We start from the raw sequence: 13448 nt of genomic DNA on the forward strand, positions 1-13448 counted from the left end.
ACTGTCCGGTCTTAATCGTCCAAGTAAACCACAGCCACGAAACAACAACAGCTCCCGCTCCTCACGCACCCAGCCGCTCGAGCTTAACGGCACCTCGGAGCGGCGCCTGCGCACAGGTGTTTGCGCGCCTCCGTGCGGTGGAGGAGTCGGGGAGAGAGAGAGAGACAGACAGCCAGCAGGGCCCAGTGACTGACTTGACATCGCTACCATGTTACTCGCAGAGTCTGTCACCGTTCTCAGCACCGAGCGCTAAAATCCGACCACTGGTTCTCCAGAGGGTGAGATACGTTACTATTTGCTACGTCTTTCCTCAAAGTGCTGGATGACGATATTTATTTTAACGGTCAACGTGTCTTAATTTGAAGATCCGTTTTTTTTTTGTTTTTGGTCAGTGAACTGATGTTTACTTTTCGAAACAAATTACTTCCGTTATAGGGCCATAAACGCAATGTCATCCGGTGCCCCTTGGGCTATACAATGTTAACGGAATCCATCCTGGCCATTAGGCCATCGGTATGTGATCGTTTAGAGGTTTGGTAGTTTATGGTTATCTTAATAGTTGGTAATCCAGAGGCCCGGGCTAATGATCTGGAGACTTGAGTGCAAACCCCATCAGGGCAGTTGAGGAATTTAAATTCAGTTAAATAAATAAATATGGAATTAAGCAAGTATCAGACGTAATAATGACCATGAAGCTATTGGATTGTCATAAAAATCCATCTGGTTCCATTATGTTCGTTAGGGAAAGCGATATGCTGGCCTTACTCGGTTTGACCTATCTGTGATTCCAGAGCCACAGCAATGTGATTGACCCTTAATTGCCCACTGAAATGTTCTAGTAAGCCACTCAGTAGCAACAAAACATTCACGAAAAAGCAAGGACATTCAGCTAGGCACCAATTTTGGACATGTCAAAGGCACAACCAGTTCACTCAACCCTACAAAGTCCTTCTGACTAATATTTGGGGATCTGTGCCAAAATTAGGAAAGCTGTCCCACAGGCTAGTCAAGCAATTACCTGAACATAGTCATACTCTTGGAATCATACCTTTCAGTCTATGTCCCAAACCTCTCCATCACCATTTCTGAGTATATCATGTTCTACCACTCTTCTACTGCCTCTTCTACCACTATCATGAACACCACTTGGAAGATTGGAAGAAGGACTGAGAGTAACAAGGGTACAGAACATACTTTAGGTGGGGGAAACATCAATGTCCATTATAAATAATGGCTTAGTAACATCACTACGTACTGAACTGGCTGTGTCCTGAAGGGCACAGCTCCCAGATTGGATCTGTAGTAGGTGATGAGAAAATGTGAGAGAAAATGTACATAAACCCTGCTGTCCTCGTTCTCATCAGTTTATCTGCTGCAGTTGCATCTACCCACAACAGTATTTGTAGGAGTGACCAACACACAATCCTAGTAGAGACAAAGCCCTGTGTTCACAGTGAGCACAGCTTCCATCATGTTGTGTGGCATCACCTCCATGCTAAATGGATTAAATTTGTAATAGATCTAGAAACTCAAAACTGGGCACCCAAGAGGTGCTGGGGGTCATCAAGTGTAGGATTATATTCCACCAGAATCTCTAGCCTCATTGCCTGGCATATCCTTCACTCTACCACATTTTTGCTGGTGTAAAAGTAAATCAGGAAAGGTGTCTCAACCATGGATTACAAAATAAATTAGGGATAGTATTAGAGCCAAAGAGGAGACATATAAAATTGCCAGAAAAAGCAGCAAGCCTGAGGATTGGGAGCAGTTTAGAATTCAGCAAAAATGGACAAAAAGATTGATCGAGAAGGGGAAAATGGGGTATGAGAGTAAACTTGCAGGAAATATAAAAACTGACTGTAAAAGCTTCCATAAATATGTGAAGCGTAAAAGACAAATGAAGGTCCCTTACAGTCTGAAATGGGGAAAATTATAATGGGGAACAAAGAAATGGCAGAAGAATTGAACACATATTTTGACTCTGTCTTCACAAAAGAGGACACAGATGATTTCCCAGAAATGTTAGGGAACCAAGGACCTAGTGAGAGGGAGGAATTGAAGAAAATCAGTAAAGAAATGGTGCTAGAGAAATTAAAGGGGTTAAAGGCTGAAAAATCCCCAGGGCCTGATAATCTACATCCCAGAGTACTTAAGGAAGTGGCCCTGCAAATATTGGATGCATTGGTGGTCATCTTCCAAAATTCTAAAGACTCTGGAGCAGTTCCTATGGATTGGAGGGTGGCAAATGTAACCCCACTATTTAAAAAAGGAGGGAGAGAAAAAACAGAGAATTACAGACCAGTTAGCCTAACATCAGTAGTGGGGAAAATGCTAGAGTGTATTATAAAAGATGTGGTAACAGAACACTTAGAAAGCATTAACGAGATTAGACAATGTCAGCATGGGTTTATGAAAGGAAAATCATGCTTAACTAATCTACTGGAGCTTTTTGAGGATGCATCTAGTAGAATAGATAAGAGAGAACCAGCGGATGTGGTGTATTTGGATTTCAAGAAGGCTTTAGATAAGATCCCACGTAAGAGGCTAGTGGGCAAAATTAGAGCACATGGGATCAGGGGTAACAGACCAGAAACAGAGAGTGAGAATAAAAGGGTCTTTTTCCAGATGGCGCTTGGTGACTAGTGGTGTACCACAGGGATCAGTGCTTGGGTCCCAGCTATTCACGATATATATATAAATGACTTGGATGGGGAAACCAAATGCAATATTTCCAAGTTTGCTGATGACACAAAGCTGGGCGGGGTTGTGAGGAGGAGCAAGGAAGCTTCAGGGCGATTTAGACAAGTTGTGTATGTGGGCAAACACATGGCAGATGGAGTATAACGTGGATAAATATGAAGTTATACGCTTTGTTGTGAAAAGGCAGATGGAGTATAACGTGGATAAATATGAAGTTATACGCTTTGTTGTGAAAAAAAAGAAAGGCAGAGTATTATTTAAATGGTGATATATTGGGAAATGTGGATGTACAAAGGGATCTGGGTGACCTTGTACACCAGTCATGAAAGCAAATAGGCAGGTGCAGCAAACAATTAGGAAGGCACATGGTATGTTGGCCTTCATTGCAAGAGGATTTGAGTTCAGAAGTAGGGATGTCTTACAGCAGTTATACACCAAGGCCTTGGTGAGACCACACCTGGGGTATTGCATGCAGTTTTGGTCTCCCTACTTAAGAAAGGATATACTTACCATAGGGGGAGTGCAGTGACAGTTCACTAAGCTGATACCGGGAATGGCAAGACTGTCGTATGAGGAGAGATTGGTTCGACTGGGCCTGTATTCACTAGGGTTTAGAAGAATGACAGGGGATCTGATTGAAACGTATAAAATTCTAACAGGGCTAGACAGACTAGATGCAGGGAGGATGTTTCCCCTGGTTGTGGGGTCTAGAACCAGGGACCACAGTCTCAGGATACGGGACAGGCCATTTACGGCTGAGATGAGGAAAGATTTCTTCACTCAGAGGGTGCTCAACCTATGGAATTCTCTACCATAGAACACTTCGGAGGCCGGGTCACTATATTCAAGAAAGAAATTGATCATTTTTTGGATATTAGGGGCATCAAGGGGTATGGAGAGAAAGTGGGAATATGGCCTTGAGATAGAGGATCAGTCATGATCATATTGAATGGCGGAGCAGGCTCGAAGGGCCGAATGGCCTACTGCTCCTAGTTTCTATGTTTCAAGAGAAACCGTGGTGATGGGTGGGGGTCTTTCCTGCCAGCTAGAGAGCTGGTGACAGCCCTTCATTGCCTTCTCTCAGGAAGGCCTGCTGCATTTTCTGGTGCATGACTTACTTGCTGGCTCTTCAAATCCATTCCCTCATCTACTAGTCCTAAGACAAGATCTTCTTGGGATACTCCTTATTTGCCTGGATGAGTACAGCTCAAGAAACTTGAAGCTTGCCATCATCCAAGTCAAAGCAACCTGCTTGGTTGGCACCCGATTCATTATCTTATACATTAATTCAGCCCACCATTGGTACACTGTGGCAACAGTGTGTACCACCTACAAAAGGCATTGCAGCAACTCATCAAGGCTTCTTCAACAGTACCCCCCTAGTCCACGACATCTAGCGTCTAGAATTACAAGAGAAGCAAGTGCATTGGATTACCAGCACCTGCAGGTTCCCCTCAGGAAGTTACATATCCTGACTTGTATCATCATTGGGTCAAAATCCTCACTTAAACAGCACTGTGGGAGTACCTTCACTAGATGAACTGCAGTGGTTCAAGAAGGCAGCTCGTCCAAATCTTCTCAAGGACAATTAGGGATGGACAATAATTGCTGGACTTGTCAGCGATGTCTAGATTCCGTGAATGAAATTTTAAAAATGCACAGTTCTAATCCTGATTGGCTAACTGACCGGTCCCTTGCTTCAGATAGGGTCAAATTGACAGTAATCAGAAGATTCTCGGGTATTTTTATTTTTTGAATGTACTATAATTCAAAGGGAAATGATATTAAATAAGTTAACCAAATTCAAGATAGACACATCAGAAGGAAATTAGAACAGAAGTAGAGCCCAGCCACTATAGGCCAGTTAGTTTTACTTCAGTTGTTGATGAAATGCTGGAGGCAGTGATCTATTGGATGAAATGACTAAGGACTTGAAGGAGCATGAGTTAATCATAGCCAGTCAACATGGATGTCTAAAGTGCAATGATGATTAACAAACTCAGAATTTGAAGAAATAAAGGAGAGGACTGATGAAGAAAATGAAATGAATGTGACTTAGCTGGATTTAAAAAATGTATTTATTAAGATACCACATAATAGTTATACAAAGGTAGTTGCAAATAGCATTACCAGAATGTGATCACTTAGCAGAGAGAAATTTTGACAGCACAAAGTAAAAGGTAAAGAAACATTTCTCTGACTGCAAAAATAGTGGAAGTCAGCATGGATTTGTTAAAGGCTAACTTGAGTTCTTTGAAGAAATAGAAGATAGATGATGGTAGTGCAGTTGGTGCACTGCATCTGGATTTTTGAAAGGCATTTGAATGAATTACCATGTAATTGACTTGTTCACAACCTTGACACCCATGGAATTAAAGGGGCAAGGCTGCATTGATGTGAAATTGGCTAAGGAACAGAAAGCAGAGAGCAGTGGTGAATGCCTGTTTTTCATTCTAGACTGAAATGTGCAATGATATACCACCATGGGTTGTTGTTGGGACCACTGGTCTTTTATATATATATTTGTCATGAAAATATCATAATTTTCATAATATTATTGTGATTTATTGTAAAAGTAGGTTCATAGTGGGTTTTGGATTAGTTTTTCTGTGTGGATGTGTGTGTGTAGGGGACTTGAATTAGAGACAGCTAGTCTGGAGCTTTTGAGCTATCAAAAGGAAAACTATATTTGAAACGCTAAATACGTAAACATGGTCGGAGTTTTAGAATGTGAGGTGTGAGGAACATTTGCATTTTTAGATAAACCAGGGCAGTGAATTTCAAAGAGATGGTAAGGTACTACACCTGGCCAAAAAAGGCTAAGCCAGTGTGTTTATTTTTCCCAGAGGTTACTGATAACATGAGTGTTATGGAAGATTTAAATTATGGAAAAAGTAAAGTTGTAAAGATATGGTGGAACAATGGAATTTACATTTAAAAGGGAGAAACATATATAAAGGAGATGAGGTTATGTGTAAGGAAGAAGGCATTCAAAGATCTAACAAGTATGAAAAGCCTCTAGGTATCAAGCTGCTGTCTATAGGAACCGAAGCTAAGAAAACGCACTGTGAATACCACTGTCCAGGGTATTGTGTGCTTTGCCTAGGTCTGTTGAAATTTAGTTGTTTTTACTGATGCCTTAATGGAGGTCAGATTAATTAGGGGAGCTAGGAGTTATTATAGTAGTAATTTGTAGACCTATGTATGTGCTTAAAACCTTTTCTTCTATTAACAAGTGTTTCATTTAGTGTTGTAAAAAAACCTCTAAGACTCAGTGGACTTATTACTGCTGAATTCAAGGCACACATCTTAAAATAAAGTACAAATTGCAGAAACAGTTGTGGCAACTGTCTTAAGTTTCCCTCTGGGATGTGAGCAGCTCAGCATTTACTATTTGTTGTGCCATAACAATTAATGGTCTGAACTTGGATATACACGGCATAATTTCAAAGTTCACAGATGATACAAAACTCAAGGAATGTAGTTAACAATGAGCTTAATAATATGGCGGAGAAACTAAAATACTTTGTGTCTATCTTCATGGAGGAAGATACAGAAAATCTCCTAGAAATATTAGGGAACCAAGAGGCTTGTGAAAATTAGGAACTCAAGAAATGAGTTTTAATAAAGTAGTAGTCAAAACATTAATTGGATTGAAGGTTGATGAATCCCCTGGATCTGATGACCTATACCTCAGCTTGTTGAAGGAAATGTCTATAGAAATAGTGGATGCATTGGTGGTTATATTTCAAAATTCTATAGATTCTGGAAAGTAGCAAATGTAACCGTACTATTTAAGAAGGGAGGGAGAGAAAAAATGGAGAGCTACAGACCTGTTAGTTTGACGTCGATAGTAGAAAAAATGTCAAATCTATTATAAAGGATGTTATAACTGAACACTTAGGAAATAATGATGTGATTGGGCAGAGTCAACATGGATTTATGAAAGGGTAATCATGTTTGACAAACTTGTTGGAGTTTTTTGGGAATGTTACTTTTAGCATAGATAAAGGAGAACCAGTGGATAAGGTGTATTTGGATTTTCAGAAGACTTTTGATAAGGTCCTACACAGGAGGTTACTAAACAAAATTAGAGCCCATGGGATTGGGGGTAATGTGCTGGAATGGATTGAAAATTGGTTAACAGTTGGAAAACAGAGAGTAGGAATAAATGGGTCATTCTTAGGATGGCAGGCTCTTTCTACTGGGGTACTGCAAGGATCAGTGTTGGGGCCACAGCTGTTCACAATCTATAAATGATTTGGATGTGGGGACCATATGTAACATTTCTAAAACTGCTGCTGACACAAATCTAGGTGGGAATGTAAGTTGTGAGGAATTTGCAAGGAGGCTTCAAAGCACTTGGACAGGCTAAGTGAATGGGCAAGAACATGACAGATGGAATATAATGTGAGTAATTGTGAAGTTATACACATTTGTAGAAAAAGCAGAAAGACAGACTATTTCTTAAATGGTGAGAGGTTGGGAAGTGTTGTCTTCATTCTGATGCACTTCGCCCTAGGGTCTAAAAAGAGGTGGCAAATGAGGTAGTAGATGCATTGATGTTTCCAAAGTTCTCTAGATTCTGGAAAGGTTCCATCAGACTGGAAAGTAGCAAATATAACCCCTCTATTCAAGAAGGGAGGGAGGCAGAAAACAAGAAACTATAGGTCAGTTATCTTGATGTCTGTCATGGGGAAGGTGTTAGAATCAATCATTAAGGAAGTTATAGCTGGGCACTTAGGGGAAGAGTCAGCATGTTTTGTGAAAAGGACTTCATGTTTAACGAATTTATTGGAGTTCTTTGAAGGAGGAACATACACTGTGGATAAAGGGGAGCCTGTAGATGTATTGTACTTGAATTTCCAGAAGGCATTTGTTATGGTACCATATCAAAGCTTATTGTGGAAAATAAAAGCTCGTGGAGTAATGGGTAACATATTAGCATGGATAGAAGATTGGTTGGCTGGCATAAATGGGTTTTTTTCTGATTGACAGGATTGACAGGAGTCCTGCAGTGGTCTTTGCTGGGGCCTTAACTTTTTACAATTTATATCAATGACTTAGATGAGGGGAGCGAAGGTATGGTAGCTAAATTTGCAGATGACACAAAGATAGGCAGGAAAGTATGTTGTGAAGAGGACATGAGGAGGTTGCGGACAGATATAGATAGGTTAAGTGAGAGGGCAAAAATCTGGCAGATGGACTATAATATGGAAAAATATGAAGTTGTTCACTTTGGCAGGAAGAATAAAAAGACCGAGTATTACGGAGAACAGCTGCAGAATTCCGAGGTGCAGAGGGATCTAGGTGTTCTCATCCATGAGTCACAAAAAGTTAGTATGCAGATACTGCAAGTAATTAAGAAGACTAATGGAATGCTATCCTTTTATTATGAGAGGAATTGAACATAAAAGTAAGGATGTTATGCTTCAGTTATACAGGGCATTGGTGAGACCACATCTCGAATACTGTGTGCAGTTTTGGTCTCCTTATTTAAGGAAAGATGTAACTGCCTTGGAGATGGTTCAGGGAGATTGACTAGATTGATACCTGGAATGAGCGGGTTGTCTTATGAGGATAGGTTGGACAGACTGGGCTTGTTTCTGCTGCAGTTTAGAAGAGTAATGAGTGACTTGATTAAAGTTTATAAGATCCTGAACGCAATTGACAAGGTGGATGTGGAAAAGATGTTTCCTTTTGTGGGTGAGCCCAAAACTAGGCGGCGCTGTTTTAAAATTAGGGGTTGCCCTTTTAGGGCAGAGATAGGGAGAAATGTTTTCTCTGAGGGTTGTGCCACTTCGGAACTCTCTGCTTTAGGCTGTGCAGGTGGGGGTCATTGAATATTTTTAAGTTAGAGGTAGATAGATTTTTGTTAGGCAAGGAAATCAAAGGTTATTGGGGGTAGATGGGAATATGGAATTCGAAACTCAAACAGATCAGCCATGATCTTATTGAATGGCGAGCAGGTTCGAGAGACCTATTTCTGCTCCTATTTCGTATGTTCATATGTGTTGATGTCCAAAGGGACTTAGATGCCCTTGTTCATGAGTCACTAAAAGCTAATATGCAGGTGCAGCAAGCAATTAGGAAAGCAAATGGTATGTTTGGCCTTCATCGCAAGGGATTTTGAGTACAGGTGTGAAGATGTCTTGCTGCGATTGTATAGATCCTTGTTGAGACCGCACCTTTGTGTATTGTGTACAGTTTTGGTTGCCTTATCTAAGGAAAATATACTTGCCATGGAGGGAATGTAGTGGAGGTTCACCAGACTAATCCCTAGGATGGCGGGATTGTCTTATGAGGAGAGATTGTGAAAACTGGGCCTGTATTCTCTAGAGTTTTGAAGAATGAGAGGTGATCTCACTGAAACTTACAAGATTCTTACAAGGCTTGACAAGGTAGATGTAGATAGGATCTTCCTGTGGCTGGTGAGTCTAGAGCCAGGGGATACAGTCTCAGAATAAGGGATAGGCCATTTAAGACTGAGATGAGGAGGAATTTCTTCACTCAGAGGGTGGTGAGTGTTTGGAACTCTCTACCCCAGAGGGCTGTAGGAGCTTAATGATTGAATATGTTCAAGACAGAAATCGATTGATTTCTGGATACTAATGACATCAAGGGATGTGGGGATAGCGCAGGAAAGTGGTGTTGAGGTATATGATCAGTCATGATCTAATTGAATGGCAGAGCAGATGGCCTCCTCCTGCTCCTATGTTCCTATGCTCTGAACACAAAGCAAGGAGATTTTTGTTTGGCACCATTTTTAAAATGGCAGCAGTTTGAGAGAGAGAGGGAGTTCCACGTGGACAGGTAGATGAAGTCCCTGGAACAGCAATTGGTTGTGCAGGAGTGGCCCAGTTCAGCGTGGCTATATCAGCTGTATCGGGGGATGCGCAGTGCATTGGTCATTTCCCCTCTCTGCTTCTACAGATCAGTTCTTTGGTCGGCGTTGGACCTGCAACCATGTGGCCCGGGAGATGAGTTTCCCTGCGCTGGAGACGTTGCTGCTCAACAGGGGGCTTTTGGGCTAGAATATCTCTGTATCAGGTTTGGCTGGGCCATCAAAAGCAGACAGTCTCCACAGCCTTGAACTTTCTACAGCAGAAGAATAGAAGGATTTCAAGGTCGGCTGAGTATCTGTCGACGGACTCTGTGGGTCAATTGCAACAAGACACCATCACTCTTGTACACAAGTTCCTTTGCAATGAAGGCCAAACCTACCAAGGATCAGACAGCTTTCCAAAACTTTGCATTTTTCCTCATCTCCAATCCCAGTACATCACCAACGTCTGATATTGGAGATATTTTGGAGACATAGCCACAATCATATCCATTTTTGTATTTGTGCTGAGAAGGAGCATGAAGACGTTTTCTCTATTTTCTCCTCTCTTTATTTTATTTTTCAGCTGTGATGTTGGCACTGCTCTGTAGCGAAAAGGGTTTGATATTGCTATTGTAATTCTCTCTTTTTTTATTTTAGTTATGCATAAGCAATTGTACCCACAGCGAATTTCTTTTAGGACAATAAAAATGTATTGATATTGATTTGAATTTTTGCAAAAACACTGGTTAGGCCCCAGCTGCAGTATTGTGGTCAATTCTGGGCACCATATTTAGAATGGATGACAGGATAGGGGACGGATATTTACTAGAATTGTATCAGAGATGAAAAATTTTGGTTATATAGAGAGACTAGAGAAAGTGGGGTTATTCTCCTTGGACCAAATAAGGTTAAGAGGAGAATTTGATAGAGGGGTTCAAAATCTTGAAGTGTTTTGATAGCTTTTCCTTATTTGCTCTTTTTCCAGTGGCAGAAGGATCAATAGCTTGATGACACAGATTTAAGTACTTGACAAAAAACCAGAGACATTGTGAGGTAAAAAAAATTACACAGCACTTTGTCATCTGGAATGCACTGCTTGAAAGCATGGTGGGAGCAGATTCATTAATAACTTTTCAAAAGGAAATTGAAATGGGAAAATTTGCAGGGCTGTGGGGAAAGAGCAGGTGAATGAGACCAGTTGATAGGTCTTTCAAAGAGCTAGCACAAGCACAGTGGGCTGAAAGCTCTCCTGTGCTGTATCATTCTATGATCCTGTAGAAGGCTTCAAGATTATGAAGGGTTATGATAGTGCGGATAGTAATAAGTTGGTTGGCAAGATGGTAATAAGCAAGCCAGATGTTCAGAAAAAGAATTACATTATGCAGAGTGTTTAAAATGTAGAATTCTGTCTCAAACTGTTATTGAAGCTGCTTTGTTGTGAGAGAGGGATAAAACTGCAAAATGGAACATAACTCCTATCTGGTGTGGAAATTATTTGAGATATACATGTAGGAGCTGTTGGAGGGAATTAAAGAGGTATATTGAAGGATTTGGAGAGTACGTTGGAGAATGGGATTAGACTAGATTACTTTTAGCAAAAATATTGGCACACACTAAATAGGCCAAATGGCAGAACTTTTTCTGTGACCATATCTGCAGACAAATCAAATCTGACAAAGTGGTTCATAATACATGTAAGAAAATTAATAAGTAGAAAATGAATTAGGCACTGACAGCAATTTTCATATGTTAAATTCTGCATATTCTTTCAGATCTCCCTGGTATTGCTCAAAGTAAACATGATGGAATTTTGTGTTTTATTATACACCACCATGTATTATCCTATTGCAAAAGTGTAGCTGTATTTAACCTGTCTCCTTCTTTAAGACTACAAGTCTAATTGCTGCTGTGAATCTTGTAGTCAATTGGGATTAGTTGCTATTCCATTTTCCATCATCCTTCCATACACGAAAAATGGGCACTCAGCAAACAAATCTATTTCAGATGGGGCGTGTTCATATAGCACAGCTTTGCTGATGGTTGAAGAGGCTAGTCCTTAAGAGGCAGGTTCTGCCACAAGTGCTGCCCATGAAGATACCAAATGTCATTGTGGGTTGTTGTTTTCAGCATTGGCAACAGTTGCCAAGCTGCTGTAGCCACTGGCTATCCTGGTGGTGCACACCAGCCCACAGGAGGTGTTGCAGTTTTCCTCTGTCATCAGCTAGCGACTCCCAGGTGTGATAATTAACGTCCATCCCTTCATGTCATGCTTGCAGTCATACTTGAAACGGAGATCCTACTGGTCGTCTGGCTCTGGCTACCTCACCATACAGAACGTCCTTGAGTATGTGACTATTTTCCAACCTATGGACATGCCCGAGCCAATGAAGCCGCCCTTCTCTGATGAGTGCTATTAAATTCAGGAGGTCTGTGTTTTAGAGGACTGCCGCATTTGTGATTTTGTCCTGCTAGGATATACCCATAATACGCCACAGACAGTGAAGATGGAAACCCCACTGGAAGTGATTAGCAAATTCTGCTACCTCAGGTCAACAGTGACACACTAGTTTTACAGCAAAAACATGCAACATGACAAGAAGTGAATACCAGTCCAGGTTAGGCAGAACAGCTGGCATGCACGGACAGCTCTTTCTTTCTTCTGCGACATCGTTTCCTGGTGCCCAAGTCTTCTCGACTTCTCGAACCACTCAAGTTTGGACCGGAGTCTTCCTTTAGAGTTTCTTAGAGGTCACCCAAGGTCTCTTACTTTATACTGTTTTTCATGGGTGGACCTGGGTGGATTATTGACAAGTCTTTTTGCCCTATAAAGATTTACTTTATTATGAAATAACCCAATAAAATGTTGAGTCCTTTGCTGAAGCCATAGGTGAAAGTCAACTTTGATGCCATCCACCTACTATTAACTTCCTGAACCTTTGCATGTACCTTCTGTCCTTGACCAGTCTGGTCTTTACAACATCCTTTCCTCATTTCTTATCAAGCTGTTCCCCCAATCAGTTCCATCCTCCCCAAGAAACATTCTATCTTTGGCCTTCAAACTAACTCTCAGAAATTTCATTATTTGTATCTGTTCTATCATTTATTTTTGCCCAAAGCTGTTTATAAGACCTATTAACAAGCTGTTCATAATGCCCATTCTGTCCAGCTGTCCTTACATCTTGTCAGACTGTAGACATTGTGATTCACTAAAGTAACTCATATTCTATTCTGACATAGCAGCAAGCTATGTCATTTGGTTTTCTATTTGTGTGTTTAGCCAGCTATAGCCCCTACTCAGGTTGACTGACTGTTATTGCCTAAGGATAATCATTCCATTAGCTTTGTTGCTAGGTAAACGAAGCCCTACCCATTTTCTATTAAAAAGCAAAACTTACAGCGCTAACCTATTCCTTTACCTAGTTCAATTTGATTATATATATTTTAACTATTTTTCTATTTCCTAACAGACCTTTAGAAAGGGCAGCGAGGTAGGGAAAGGAGGAAGAGTAGCAATATTAATAAAATACATAATCATAATAAAGGCATAGTGGAATGGATTTAAGTAAAAGTGAAAGAAAGTGGAAACATCATGGGTAGAATAAGGAGCAGTGAAGGATTGAGAACTCTGGTGTGGGAGTTATCTCCCATCTTCAGAGGAGAGATGTGTAAATACTAATATCAGGGAAGTTCACAGCAGAAGTCATACGATTATAATGGGAAATGTTAATGTTTACATTGTCTGGGAGAAGCAGAACAGTTCAAGCAGTAAAGGCAATGAACTACATTGTATTGGGACAGTTTTAGGACCAACAAGGGGACAACAGGCCGTACTACATTTGAGGTGAGTAGTGAACCAGAATTAGTTAACAGTGTAATGATACTCTGAATAATGAGCATAAGACTACTGAAATTGACATTTGGG

The 13448-nt window shown here is 40.8% G+C and overlaps 1 protein-coding gene across 5 annotated transcripts in view; it reads left to right on the forward strand.

Annotated features, from left to right (window-relative positions):
- Positions 1-13448, forward strand: part of LOC121289819 (CAP-Gly domain-containing linker protein 4-like) — a 362767-nt gene continuing 349319 nt past the window's right edge. For 2 of the 5 annotated variants that reach the window (XM_041209713.1, XM_041209721.1), the window contains exon 1: positions 2-278. The gene's annotated coding sequence lies outside the window, so the exon portion shown is untranslated. Of the gene's footprint in view, positions 279-13448 lie in introns of all 5 variants that reach the window. The other 3 variants (XM_041209695.1, XM_041209704.1, XM_041209738.1) reach the window with 3 other exon arrangements.

The sequence above is a fragment of the Carcharodon carcharias genome, chromosome 2 (assembly GCF_017639515.1).
Source record: "Carcharodon carcharias isolate sCarCar2 chromosome 2, sCarCar2.pri, whole genome shotgun sequence".
NCBI classification, from domain to species: domain Eukaryota; kingdom Metazoa; phylum Chordata; class Chondrichthyes; order Lamniformes; family Lamnidae; genus Carcharodon; species Carcharodon carcharias.